Source organism: Herpailurus yagouaroundi, unplaced genomic scaffold (genome assembly GCF_014898765.1).
Source record: "Herpailurus yagouaroundi ecotype Mexico unplaced genomic scaffold, PumYag 222, whole genome shotgun sequence".
Taxonomy (NCBI): domain Eukaryota; kingdom Metazoa; phylum Chordata; class Mammalia; order Carnivora; family Felidae; genus Herpailurus; species Herpailurus yagouaroundi.
In genome coordinates this window covers 4,621,052-4,635,333 of record NW_024412453.1, presented here as the reverse complement: position 1 = coordinate 4,635,333, position 14,282 = coordinate 4,621,052, and the positions used below count along the sequence as shown (strand labels likewise).

The 14,282-nt window shown below is 45.1% G+C and overlaps 1 long non-coding RNA gene across 1 annotated transcript; it reads left to right on the top strand.

The window, feature by feature from the left end:
* Positions 1–8,275: 8,275 nt before the first annotated feature.
* On the top strand, positions 8,276–13,605 carry LOC121019537 (uncharacterized). Its single transcript, XR_005785648.1, has 3 exons — positions 8,276–8,417; positions 10,233–10,792; positions 13,495–13,605. It is a non-coding gene; the product is annotated as an uncharacterized LOC121019537 (long non-coding RNA).
* The last annotated feature ends 677 nt before the right edge of the window (positions 13,606–14,282 follow it).

The following is a 14,282-nucleotide window of genomic DNA, read 5'->3' as shown; positions in this document are numbered from 1 at the left end:
GAGAGAGAGAGAGAGAGAGAGAGAGAGAGAATCCCAAGCAGGCTCCATGCTGACAGTGCAGAGCCCTGCAGTGAGATTATAACCTGAGTCGAAATCAAGAGTCAGTCAGCTAACAGAATGAGCCACCCACGTGTCCAAGGACTAATTTTACAGGAATAGAAATGGGGTAGTTCTTCAGGAAAAAGTCACAGAAATCTCCTGTTTGAAGTAGAAGAGGAAGAAGGCTGTTAGTTGGACAAATTCAGACAGAAGGATGGCAAGTAGGACAGAAAACAGAACAGAACATCGCTTTCATTTTCAAGGGGAGGCACACGTCTTGCCACAGCACCCCATCTTCTTTCTCAGTTTAGCACTTTGTTTTGTCTATTTTCTACAAGACAATGTAGGAGGCTTGGTGAGGATTCTCTTTTATTGTTAGGGGAATAATGATAATAATAATTACTGCTTATTGAAAAATTACTTTGCATCAACCTTTTGTCATACATTACCTCACTTAACTTTCATCAATACTAAGACAATGGGAGTCTCTAAACCCCATTTATAGAGAAAAGAGCCATGTTTTCCTTAAAAGAGAGGCACAGTGGAATGACTCCCGTTTCCTCCCTCCCACCATCCTCCTCTGGGTCACCACTCAGAGCACCACTGCCTCCCCCAAGGGAGGGACGGCCTCCTGACTGTCTCCCTGACTTATCCAAACGTTGTCTACACAGCAGTCAAAGCCAATTTCCAAAAAGAAAGTTGGATCTTGTCATTTTCCTGCTTAAACAACCCTCCTTCAATGGTTTCCTCTTGCCACTTAGAATACATATGCACCCTGCTTATTGTGTGTGGACCAGGCTTTTGCAGGACCCTTCCAACCCCATCTCCTACCATCGCCACTGTGGCTGGCCTCTTTTCTGCTCCTTGGATGCATCTAGCATGTTCTTGCCTGCAGAATTCACGTTTGCTGTTTCTTTATGCTTGGAACCTGCATATCACACTTGCCCCTGATTTTGTCCATTTCTCTCTTCCCATGGCAAAAATGGTGGTGTCTCAGCTCCAAGTTTATATAACCTCTGTGAGGACTGAGTAGAGATCTGAGTCATAATTCCCAAGTCCTGGGAGGGAGCGTCTGATATACTTACACTGAAACTGATGTACTTGACTTAAATCAAGAGTAAATTTCTGGCCGTATCACCCAAGTTCTTCATGTAGGTTGTCCTGGTACAAACAGGATTCCCTGTGCATTGACTGCCTTGGAAACTTCATCCTCCTGCCCCCACCAATTGTCATTCCACATGTTGCCTACAACAGAAATGCTCTGTAAACTGTAAATCTCTAAATACATGTTTATACAGTAGCTTGGCTGTGCTATAGACTTATAACTATAGGTTTGCAAAATTGGACAAAGGAGAGAGAATTTTACACACCAATAGATGCATGCAAATAAAGCATATTGTTTCAGTTAATTTACGAAAAAAGAATTAGCCAAGGTCTTTGCTACTTTGCATTTTTCAAAATCTATTTTGAGAAAGCACGCATGGGAGGGGCAGGGAGAGAGGGAGAGAGAGACCAAGCAGGCTCTGCACTGTCAGTGTAGAGCCTGTTAACGGGGCTCCATCTCATGAAGTGAGATCACGACCCAAGTCGAAGTGGAGAGTCAGACGCTTAACCGACTGAGTCACCCAAGCGCCCCTGTTTTTGCAACTTTAAATTTTCGTGGATAATTTGAGTTTGTTGTTGGTTTGTTTGCCTTTTTTACTCATTTGGTTGGTTTTTTAACTCATTTTTTAACTTGGTGTAGGCTGATTCGTTTTTATTTGGCTGCAGTGATAACCCAGTGTGATTCTCTTAAGGGATAACGGGAATTTGTCCGAAGGGTAGTGGGCAAGATGCTACTGGGCTTCAGAAGGAGACAGAAACAGTCACACCAAGATTTTAGCAGTAGTTTTTCTAGGTGATGACGGTAGACATCTTTTTTTTTTTCTTATTGTCTTTCTGTATTCACCAGCTTCTCTACAAAATTGCACTCATAACTGATAAATGAAAGTTATTATTTTTAAACATATTGTAGGACACCTATTCTTTATCCCTGTGCTTCCTCTTGGGTCAAACTTTTTTTTTTTTTTTTTTTTTTTTGGAGGAGAGAGAGACAGAGAGTGAGTGGGGGAGGGCAGAGAGAGAGGAAGACACAGAGTCCGAAGCAGGGTCCAGGCTCTGAGTTGTCAGCACAGAGCCCAATGTGAGGCTCGAACTCACGAACCGCGAGATCATAACCTGGGCTGAATCGGATGCTTAACCGACTGAGCCACCCAGATGCCCCTGAGTCACACTCTTAATAGAAAAACACAAAGATGCTGAACATGTAATTTTTGTCATTGCTACAACAGGTAATAATGTATGCCTGCTAGTTTGGCTGTGTGTTCATAAACAATTTTACCCATAGAGTCCCCGGATTTCACATTTGCAAAATCAACAGATTAGAGGAGTGGTTCTTAACCTAAGGTGATACCCTGCCAGGGGGCACTTTGGGAATGTGGGGAGGAATTTAGCAGTTACCTTGGACAGGGGATGCTACTGACTTAATTCAAAAGTGAAAGCCAGGTTACTCCCTAGCAATGAGCTGATGGGTTCCATCCCACACAATAAACATCCTGTTTCCTGGGACACAAAGTGCCCAAGATCCAAGAGACACGCAAGCAGATGAAAACCCATTCTAATGATCAGAGCCAAAACCAAACCCCATCTGACAACTAAATACCCAGTGTTTTTGTATGATTTGAACCTCTACTGAGTTTCTCAGGAACACAGCCACTGTATACATTGAGGAGAGTGCATGTCTCCTAGCTTCTAATTCTGTCAAGAGTTATTCGCTATTTCAGAAAATCAAAGCTGCTCAGGGTAGTTGGGTCATCACTACTACACCCCTGTATCGCTCTGCTGTTGTAGCTGAAGCGTTTGAGATGTTTCTTCTAGAAGACGTCTACTGTTTCATGACTATTATCCTCTTACAAATACTTTGGTTTTATCCTTTTTTCTTCTTAGGCTTGGGTCAGTATATTGTTTGGTTTCCCACATTATTTGCGCAGGTAGGGTTATACCATGTTCAGGGAACACCTGTAGAGAGCCAAGAGGCTCCCTCCCTTGCTTCTCCTTCATTTAAGTAGATTCACATGCCCCTTGTTCACCAGTCTTCCTCCAGACCACGTGTTTAATACTGCCCCCTTCTGTTCCCCTATCCTCACCACTCTGACCCTTGACTTCAATCAAGAATAAGTTCTTGGCCTCATCACCCATGTTCTTCGTGTAGGTTTTCCTGGTGAGGTGGGAAACAAAGGTAGAAAGAAATATAGGTAATATTAAATTTCCTTATAACCTGCAGCCCCGTTCAGAGATACTTCAGGCTGGCAGAATATGACATTCCTCCTCCAGGAACTCCTGCCTTAATGTTAATGCCTCACTAGAGGGAAAAACAACCTTAACTTGACAATAGCAAGAACTCCAGGATCCTGTGAGTCTTCTTTAGCATATGAAAGTCCTTCTTTTTTAATTAAAAAAAAATTTTTTTAAGATTATTTATTTTGAGAGAGAGAGAGTGTGAGAGAGCAGGGGAGTGGCAGAGAGAGAAGGAGAGGGAGGATCCCAAGCAGGCTCTGTTCTGTCACCACAGAGCCCGATGTGCAGCTCAATCCCATGAACCGTGAGATCGTGGCCTGAGCCGAAGTGAAGAGTCAGATGCTTAACCGACAGAGCCGCCCAGGTGCCCTAAAAGTCCTTTTGGAAACTTCCCGTTGCTTTTACCTCCCCCAACTCCCAAGTATATCATCAGTCACTCCTCACAACCCCAGTGCAGCTTTTCCTGCCCATGGGTCCTGTCCCTGTGCTTTAATAAAACCACCTTTTTGCACCAAAGATGTCTCAAGAATTCTTTCTTAGCCATAGGCTCTGAACCCCAACACTTCAAACCACATAAATTCCACAAACTGTCTATAACACTGTAACCTACTCATGGGGTTTTGGGGTGATGGTGGAGTAAGTGGGGTAAAAAAGATGGCAGAGTAAGGCAGTAAGGGCATTTAATTTTTCATTTGCCTTTGTTTCCCACATCACCATGGCAAGCACTTAAACCCCCTTACATCTTTCAACATTTTTTTTTCTTTTTTTTTTTCAACGTTTATTTATTTTTGGGACAGAGAGAGACAGAGCATGAACGGGGGAGGGGCAGAGAGAGAGGGAGACACAGAATCGGAAACAGGCTCCAGGCTCTGAGCCATCAGCCCAGAGCCCGACGCGGGGCTCGAACTCACGGACCGCGAGATCACGAGATCCCGCGAGATCACGAGATCGTGACCTGGCTGAAGTCGGACGCTTAACCGACTGCGCCACCCAGGCGCCCCAAACCCCCTTATATCTTGATGAAGGTGATATTAGGGCTCCAGGACATGGGGTCTATAGGTTTCTGGAGATTAGGCTATAGATAAGCTTGCCTTTTTTCTTGCAGTTTACTGAGTTGTCTGAAGGAGACTCCTGTATGACTGTGATCTCTATCAGGCAACCATCTGCTTTCTTTCCTTTCCCTTGTCCTTGGGCAGCCAAGAGTGTCAGGAATATCACACATACCTCACCTTGGAGGAGGGGGGTTGCTGCCTGTACTTTGCCCTCAGCTTGCCCCATGCTCCCTCATTGCTACTCTGTATGATTTTTTTTCCCTGGCAGTCATCACATTCTAACGAAATATACATTTGACTGGGGGCACGTGGGTGGCTCAGTGGGTTAAGGGTCCCACTTCGGCTCAGGTCATGACCTCACAGTTTGTGAGTTCGAGCTCCGCTTTGGGCTCTGTGCTGACAGCTCAGAACCTGGAGCCTGCCTTAGATTCTGTCTCTCTCTCTCTCTCTCTCTCTCTCTCTGTCTCTGCCCCTCCCCTGCTCACACACTCTCTCTCAAAACACGAACATAACAAATACACATACACATTTGACTCTTTTATGTGTATTGTGTGTCTCCCTCACTAAAATGAAAGTCCCACAAGGGCAGGGATCCTGGTGTGTCAGTGGTCACTGACAGATTCCCCTTGTCTCAGTTGTCTAGCACACAGGAGGCGCTCAACGATTCCAGCTGATTGCATAAATTGGGTTTGTTCATTTAGGATTATAAAAGGGGATCCAAACTCTGAGTCAGCTCCTGATGAAATTTTCTGTGAAAATGGGAAAAATAATGGGGTGTGGGAGGGGGACTCTCTCTTCCTGGTATGAATTGTCCCAGGATGTTTAAATACAAAACTTCTTTATTTGTAGTCATGAAAACTAATCTTAAGGCAAATTGCAAGGTCATTCAGAAATGGTCAAACACCTCTGAGGTCAGGAGAGGCTCAGCCCGTTTTGAGTTTTCCAGGCTCTTGGCTGTCAGCAAAGAAAGGGCTCTTAGCAAAGGACCCCTCCCTGCTGGAGAGAGCTCAGCTGCTATTTTAAAGACCTAAGTGTTTACAGTCAGGCCTCCATGCACTTCCACACTGGCCTGTCCCTTCCCAGGGGGCTCAGAGATGGACCAAGGGCCCATCTGGAAATCGCTTCCTTCCTGACTCTCAGTCCCCACTTGGACTGCAGCCTTAAACCACTCCCTTGCCTTCCCACAAAGCACAGACCATCCCTCTCCCCCCAGGAGGATTCAGTTTTAATCCCCTCCCTTCAAGAGCTGAATCCCAACAAAAGTCGAGAGTATTCCCATAGTCTGCTCACAAGCCTAAAACACAGCTGTTAGAGCTGATCGTGTCCACTTGGGTGACAGGGGAGAAAAAAATCATCCCCTCAGCTTGTTTTGCACACACCTCCAAGATGTGGGGCATAGGACAATTGCCACATTAAATTTTTATTGTAAACGCCTAGGTTCACCTGTGCCTCTGAGTGTGTCAGGTTGCAAAGCCTTCTTTCTCAGAAGGACTGTTTTATTCTGTTGTTATCCTTTTTCATGTGAAAATGTCCTATTTGCAGAGAGAGGTGGCTGAGAGCATGGGCTGTGGAGCCAGACAGCCTGGGTTCCACAGGCGGCTCTGCCACTCAACAGCTGTGTGGTCTGAGGCCAGTTGCTAAGCCTCTCTGTGCTCCTGATATCTCATCAAAGGATTCTAATGGCAGTGATGAGGGAGCATAAGGCAAGCTGACACCCCGCAAACACCTCTCCCCCAGGTGGGATGTGTGTGACATTCCTTAGGCACTCATGGCTACCCAAGAACCAAGGAAAGGAAAGGAAGCAAATGGTTAACTCAGATCACAGTCAGGCAGGACAGGGGTCTCCATCAGTTTACATATGTCTTGGTAAATTACAAGAAAACAGCAATCTTATCAATAGCCTAATCTCCAGGAACCTATAGACTCAGTTTCCTGGAGCCCCAACATCACCCTCCCCTCCATAGTGATGTGGGAAACAAAGACAAGAAGGAAATGGCTGGTAAAATGAAATTTCTTTATAACCTGCAGCCCATTGACAAATACTTGAGGCAAATACAAAGTATAATATTCCTCCAGAACCCCCTACTGTCCTAATGGTAATGCCTTACTAGAGGGGAAAACCACCTTAGCTTGACAATAGCAAGGCCTCAAGTATCTTAGGAGTCATCTTTAGCATATGAAAGTCCTTCTAGAGGCCTCCCTTCGGCCTTTATCTCCTCAACTCCATAGTATATAACCAGTCATTCTCCACAACCCCCCAGGAAGCTCTTCTGCCCACGGGTCCTGTCCCCGTGTTTTAATAAAATCACCCCCCTTTTTTTTTTCTCCAATAAAATTACCTTTTTTGCACCAAAGACATCTAAATAATTCTTTCTTGGGCAGCTCCGGACCCCCACCACCTCAAAACCCCATCAACATCATCTACCACCAACACAGGGCTGTAAGGCAGGCAGGGGTCCTGGGGGCAACATTTATAGAGACACCCAGCGTTTTGCAAGTGCAGGGTTAGCACCTGAGAGTATCTCCCTCCTCCACCCTCTTCTTCTTCCCCCAACCCTAGTCCCAGCCGAGCTCTTAAGATTGTTGGAATTGATGTGGCTTAAAGTAGAGTCTGAGAGCCAAAGGCCAAGAAAGAATTCTTAGATGTTTTTGGTGCAAAAAGGTGGCTTTATTAAATAAAGCACAGGGACAGGACCTGTGGGCAGAAAGAGCTGCACTGAGGTTGTGAGGAGTGACTGGTTATATACTTTGGAGTTGAGGGAGGTAAAGGCAACGGAAGCTTCAAAAAGGGTTCTCTTATGTTAAAGAAGATTTACAGGATCCTGGAGGCCTAGCTAACATTGTTTTCCCCTCTAGCAAAGCACTGACTTTAAGACAGAAGTTGCTGGAGGAATGTCATATTCTGCCTATCTCCAGTATTTGTCAAGGGGCTGCAGGTTATAAGGAAATTTAATTTATCTACGTTTCTTTTGCCTTTGTTCTCCACATCAGAATGACATAAGGAGATCAGTTCTCTAAGGCACTTAGAACAGTGCCTGGTCCAGAATAATTGCTATATAAATGTTTGTTAAATGCACCAAACATTTTTTATTAAAGGTTTATATTACTAAATGCTAATGTTTTTTCTTCTTTTTTAAATTTATTTTTTATTAAAACATTTTTTTACATTTATTTATTTTTGAGAGACAGAGACAGAGACAGAGCAAGTGTGGGGGAGGGGCAGAGAGAGAGGGAGACACAGAATCAGAAGCAGGCTCCAGGTTCGGAGCTGTCAGTGCAGAGCCCCACGCGGGCTTGAACTCACAAACTGAGACCATGACCTGAGCCGAAGTCGGACACTCAACCGACTGAGCCACCCAGGCGCCCCTTTCTTCTTCTTTTAATTGTTTTTAATGTTTATTCATTTTTGAGAGACAGAGTGTGAGTCGGGGAGGGGCAGAGAGAGAGGGAGACAGAGAATCTGAAGCAGGCTCCAGGCGCTGAGCCCTCAGCACAGGGAGCACCACGGGGAGCTCAAACCCACAAACCGTGAGATCATGACCTGAGTTGAAGTCCGACGCTTAACGGACTGACCGACCCAGGTGCCCCTCGTTTTCTCTTCTTTTTATATAATTTTGCCCGGTGTTGGTCATGTGGAAAAAAAGACTGGTGACCCTGGGTTTGCTCCCAAAGTTTATTCGAGAAATGTTACTGTTTTGTATATTTCAGTCACTACACCAGGAGGCATATGATGTCAGATTGTCCCACTGACACTGATGATGGATGTTGGCTTTGTTGGGATGCTAGGTTTGGAAATTTTACTTCCTTGGTTAAGTTTATTCCTCGGCATTTTATTCTTTGAGGGGCAATTGCAGATGGAACTGTTTTCTTCAGTTCTTGCATTTGGGAATTTTAAAGCGCCGTTTGGACCACTTTGACTTGCAAACATTCCAGGTATGTAACCAAACCAACGTGAGTGCGATCCTCGACCAGTCACAGAAACTGCACCAGGTAGGTTGTGGCACAAGGAAAACTTTATTTGCAGCAAATAAGTGAGGTCACGGGAATGCCTTCCAAAACCCAGACTCCCCGAGAGAGGGTGAATGGATAGCTTTAGGATTAGGATGAATATTTAGATAGGGGATCTCTGTCATTGGACGAGAGGCGGGCATAAAATTGCGCATGCGCCATAAGGAAACGTGCCTAGACAACGTTGTATGTTATGTAAATGAGGCTCGTGCTCCTCCTGGGGAGGGGATTTTAGTAGTATAATGAGGTAAAGGTTATGTTGGGTCATTCTAGGGGTGACTCCACAGTCCATCTGCGCAGGGCCAAACGGTCTGGCTTGTGGGTGTGGTCAGGGCAGTCGCCATTCCACCCCTGAGGTAGTTTTGGGTTTCATTAGCCAGAGTTAAGAGGAAAGCCGGAAAAAAGCGCTAAAGGAAAAACGTAAGACAAAGGCTAGTGAGTACATGCAGGTGGGCGGTAAAGGTCAGTTCCTGGGGTCTAGCTGGTGACACGTTTGCTCTTTGGTGAGTTACAGGCAGAGACCACTCTAGGCGGAGTTGTGTCACACGGGAAACTTTATTTGTAGCAAATAAGGAGATCAGGAGGAATAACTTGCAAAGTGGTAACTCTTCAAGTGGAGGTGAGTGGGTTGCTGTTCTTTAGGGTTATAATGAATATTCAGAAAAGGGAATCTTGTCACTGCATGTAAAGTTGGGCGTAAGGTTGCCCAGGCATACTTTGAAAACATGCCTATGCATGTATCCCATGTTGTGTTAATAAACCTGTGTTCCTCCGTGGGTGGGGATTTAATTTTTTTCATGTTTATTTATTTATTTTGAAAGAGAGAGAGAACACGTGAGCAGGGAAGGGGCAGACAGAGCATCTCAAGCAGGCTCTGTGCTGTCATCACAGAGCCTGATATGGGGCTGGAACTCATGAACCTGAGATCATGACCTGAACTGAAATCAAGAGTCAGATGCTCAACCAAGGAATCCATCCAGGTGTCCCTTGGATGGAGATTTTAACATTAGAATGAGATAGAGCTCGCTGTCAGCAGGTGTGAATCGGTGTTTGAGCTCAAACTGGTCTAGGCTGGCGGGAGCTCTTGTTTGCCTCTAAAAGACAAGGTTGGGGTGCCTGGGTGGCTCAGTCAGTTAAGTATCAGACTTCAGCTCAGGTCATTATCTCGTGGTTCATGGGTTTGAGCCTTGCATCTGGCTTTGTGCTGATAGCTCTTCTGATTCTGTGTCTCCCTCTCTGTCTTCTCCCCTGCTCACGCTCTGTTTCTCTCTTTCTCTCAAAAATAATGTTAAAAAATTAAAAAAAAAAAAAAGATAAGGTTAATGTTTCTGTCAAGAAGGGGGATGAGTAGGGGACTTGCTGGTGACAGTTTTAACCTCATTAATCCTGTGGGGCACAGTTTCAATCCTGCAGTAGGTCAATCTTTATTTTTGAACAGTGCTGGGAGTTTTACAATTGATTTATTGTGTCTGATATGTTTAGGCTATTTTCTGGCTTGGTAGAGACCATTGGGTTTTGCATTCCCTTTTGTTCCCTTAAGATCTTTAACTACTGAGGTTTTTGTATTTCTTAGTTCTTACACCCCTTAGGAAGAGTTCTGTAAGAAGTGTTGCCAGGGCAAGCAGTGCTGGTGAACTGTAGATCACAGAAGATAGCTGGGGGTCTAAAATGACTTCTGCTGTGCCACAAAAGTTATATATCATCTTTCTTTTTCTAGGGATCCCCCCCAACTCTTTCTGCTTATAGTTATATCTGTAAATTATATTCCTTTTGTTAACATTTATAATTTTTCTTTAGGGTCCTTTCTCAGGGTCAAGATTTGGGTCAATCACATCTTTGCAATTAAAAAAGTCAAATACCAGAGTGACTTGTGATCATCAGCAAGAAACAAACAATGTCTGTGCATTAGAGAAACTTGTAAGCACCTGATTAAAGAAGATATCAGGTCAACCACACCGGTGGGATGAACCTCTTCCTCTGACACAACCTCACCTGTTAACTGGAGCTATTCAGGAAGAAAGAGGCAAATGCAAATTGTGGGATGCTCCTGAGAAGCAACTGGCCAGGCTGTTTCAGCAATGCCAATGTCTTACGAGGAAAAAAAAAAAAGATGAGACAAATTAAAATTCAAGGAAAAGGAGATTAAAGAAGGATAAAGAGGCATGAAGCTAAATGCCATTCATGATCCTTCGGGCCTCTACCAGGGCAGCTAGCTTGAGCATCCTCACAACATGGCAGCTGTCTTCTCCCAGAGCCAGTGATTCAAGAGAGTGAAAGGCAGAAGCACTAGTATCTTTTATGACCTGGTCCTGGAAGTCACATACTATCATTTCCACATTATCCTATTGGTTACACAGGTCAGTACTATTTAGTGCGGGAAGAGTACACAGGGGTGTGAACACCATGGCATGAGGGTCCCTGACTGCCATATTACAGGCTGCCTACCACAAGTACCTACCTCATGGGGTTGTGGAAGGAATGAAATGCATTAATAAATGGAAAGGATTCCAGACCAATGCTCTGCATACAGTAGGTTCTTATCAATGTTAGCTTTTGGTATTATTGGCCCACAGGGTAGCAGTTTGCTTTTCTTTAACTATATATCACTGTCACAAATTTTAAGGCAATAATCTTTCAGTCTTAACCTATCTTAACCTAGGACACTCCTCAAAATCACCTGTGGGATTTTTCAGTTTAATACTACTTTTTAGGAGTACCTGGGTAGCTCAGTTGGTTGGGAATCTGGCTCTCTTTTATTTCTTTATTATTATTATTATTAATTTTTTTTTAATTTTTTTTTTCAACATTTATTTATTTTTGGGACAGAGAGAGACAGAGCATGAATGGGGGAGGGGCAGAGAGAGAGGGAGACACAGAATCGGAAACAGGCTCCAGGCTCTGAGCCATCAGCCCAGAGCCCGACGCGGGGCTCGAACTCACGGACTGCGAGATCGTGACCTGGCTGAAGTCGGACGCTCAACCGACTGCGCCACCCAGGCGCCCCTATTATTATTTTTTTAAATTTTGATATTGAGAGAGAGACAGAGTGTGAATGGGGGAGAGGCAGAGAGAGGGAGACACAGAATCTAAAGCAGGCTCCAGGCTCTGAGCTATCAGCACAGAGCCTGACATGGGGCTCGAACTTAACAAATCATGAGATCATGACCTGAGTGGAAGTCGGTCGCTTAACTGGCTGAGCCACCCAGGTGCCCTGGGAGTCTGACTCTTGATTTCGGCTCAGGTTATGAACTCATGGTTCCTGAGGTGGAGCCCCTGTTGGGCTCTGCACTGACAGCTCGGAGCTTGCTTGGGATTCCCCCCTTGCCCCTCCCCCTCCATCTCTCAAAATAAATAAATATGGGTGCCTGGGTGGCTGAGTCAGTTAAGCATTGGTCTCTTTTTTTTTTTTTTTTAATTTTTTTTTTTTTCTTCAACGTTTATTTATTTTTGGGACAGAGAGAGACAGAGCATGAACGGGGGAGGGGCAGAGAGAGAGGGAGACACAGAATCAGAAACAGGCTCCAGGCTCTGAGCCATCAGCCCAGAGCCCGACGCGGGGCTTGAACTCACGGACCGCGAGATCGTGACCTGGCTGAAGTCGGACGCTTAACCGACTGCGCCACCCAGGCGCCCCAAGCATTGGTCTCTTGATTTCAGTTCCGGCTGTGAACTCACGGGTTCGTGGGATCAAGCTCTGAGTTGAGCATGGAGGCTGCTTGGGATTTTCTCTCTCCCTCTCTGCTTCTCTATTCCATTTCTGCTCACATGAGCATGTGCTCACTCTCTCTCTCCCACTAAATAAATAAGTAAATAAATAAACTTTAAAAAAAATATACTTTTAAAAACAATTTTAAGTGGTTTTTAAATTTATGAAAATAACAATGCTTGTTCAACCTTACAGAAGTATGTATAATATATGCTTGTTTCCCTCCCTGGGAGTAACTACCTTTAAGATTATATTCTTCTGACCACTTTATCCTAATTTATAGATATACTAGTGTTAAATAAATGGGATTCTAGTGTATGTATGGGTGGGTGACTTAGAAACTGGTTGAATGGTTTATCTTGGGAATCATGTATGTTATGTCTGTGCATTTGTGTGACAGTCTCCAGTCCCACCCTATTCCCCAGGGACTGACCATTGAGAGATTTTTTTTTTTCCTCGGGGGTAGGGGCATATTTTCATAATTTACCATTCCATGACGTGGAATGGAATAATGGAGTCATGACAAAGTTTGATCCCCAAGTAGGTCGGTAGGCTTGATTCTATTTCAAATCTGTAATGCAAATGTTGGGGAAAGTCTGTGAGCTTTGGAGTCAAGGCAAGTCTGGATTTGAATGTTGGCTCTGATGCTTACTAGCAGGGTGACTCTGGGCAAGGTTTGCTTCTCTTTGTATCAGTCTCTCACCTTCAGCCTCCATATTTGTAAAGCCACCTCATGGAGATATTAAGTGAGGTCATCCGTGATGTCAAGTGTCAGGCGGACTCCTAGCCTGAATTACTCAGTGTAGGTTAGCTGTGTTTCCTGTCACCGCACCCTTTGGACGGACTGCGGAACTGCCCACAAGAGGGCGCAAGTGAGCAGGCGTGAGTGCCTTGCAGCCCTTTGAGCGCCGCCGTGGGGGCTACGGCGGTTCAGCGGCCACAACATTGCAAACATCCCTGGAGTGTGTGTAAACACGGTCCTGTCCTCTCTGGAGGTGGCTGAATGAGATTGTGTCGTGAATATAATGAGTGCCCCGGGGGGTGGCAACAGCTCTGCTCTGCCTCTGGGGAGCCTGCCTTCTGGTTGCTATGGAATTTTCACAGCCGTTCTCTTCCCAAAAGCACCGAGTCAAATCCCTTTTGGGACAAAAAGCCTTAGTTTCACCACCTTTAAAATAGATGGCATCATACTTTCCAGTCTCTCCCCATCAGGTTAGCTGGAGCAACTTGGGCAGAGCCGGGGCCACTGAAAAAAGTGAATGACCACGAAATAACATGCTCCTATTTTTTCAATGTATTTTTTTTTAACTGGCTAATCATGACAGACCTAATCTTACCTCGTTCAACCCTCAGGACAACGTATGCGGAGGATATTATTATCCCTGCTTGATGATTGAGAAAATGGGAGTCACAGAGAGGGCTAGCAACTTTCGCAATGTCACACAGCTAGGGAGTAGTAGAGGTAAGTTTCATGGTCTTGTTTGTTCAAACTCCACAGCTGGTGGGTCTAACCACTGCACACACAGCCTTTTTGCTTGAAGTGAAGACTCCTGGACTCAGGGTCAGAAGTCATGGGTGAATCACGGTTCTTCCACTGCTGAGTCAATTTGCAAGTCAATTTGCTGAGTCATAGGCAAGTCTCAACAGTTTTTTTTCTGTTTCTCCATGAAAACTTTGGGTCTGGGAAGAGTTATGACTTCACTAACATCCCTCTCTCATGGGGTTGTGTACGTGTCAAATGTGACACGGGTGTGAATGTGCTTTGCAAACTGTAAAGCGAGGTACACACAGACAGTGATTAGCTGATGATAGGAAGAAGCAATCAGGGCGGCAGGGTCCTCATTGCATTTGGGGATTGGTTTACTTTTTTAATTTTTTTTTCAACGTTTATTTATTTTTGGGACAGAGAGAGACAGAGCATGAACGGGGGAGGGGCAGAGAGAGAGGGAGACACAGAATCGGAAACAGGCTCCAGGCTCCGAGCCATCAGCCCAGAGCCTGACGCGAGGCTCGAACTCACGGACTGCGAGATCGTGACCTGGCTGAAGTCGGACGCTTAACCGACTGCGCCACCCAGGCGCCCCTGGTTTACTTTTTTAAAAGTTTATTCATTTTGAGAGAGAGAGAGTGCATGCGCGTGT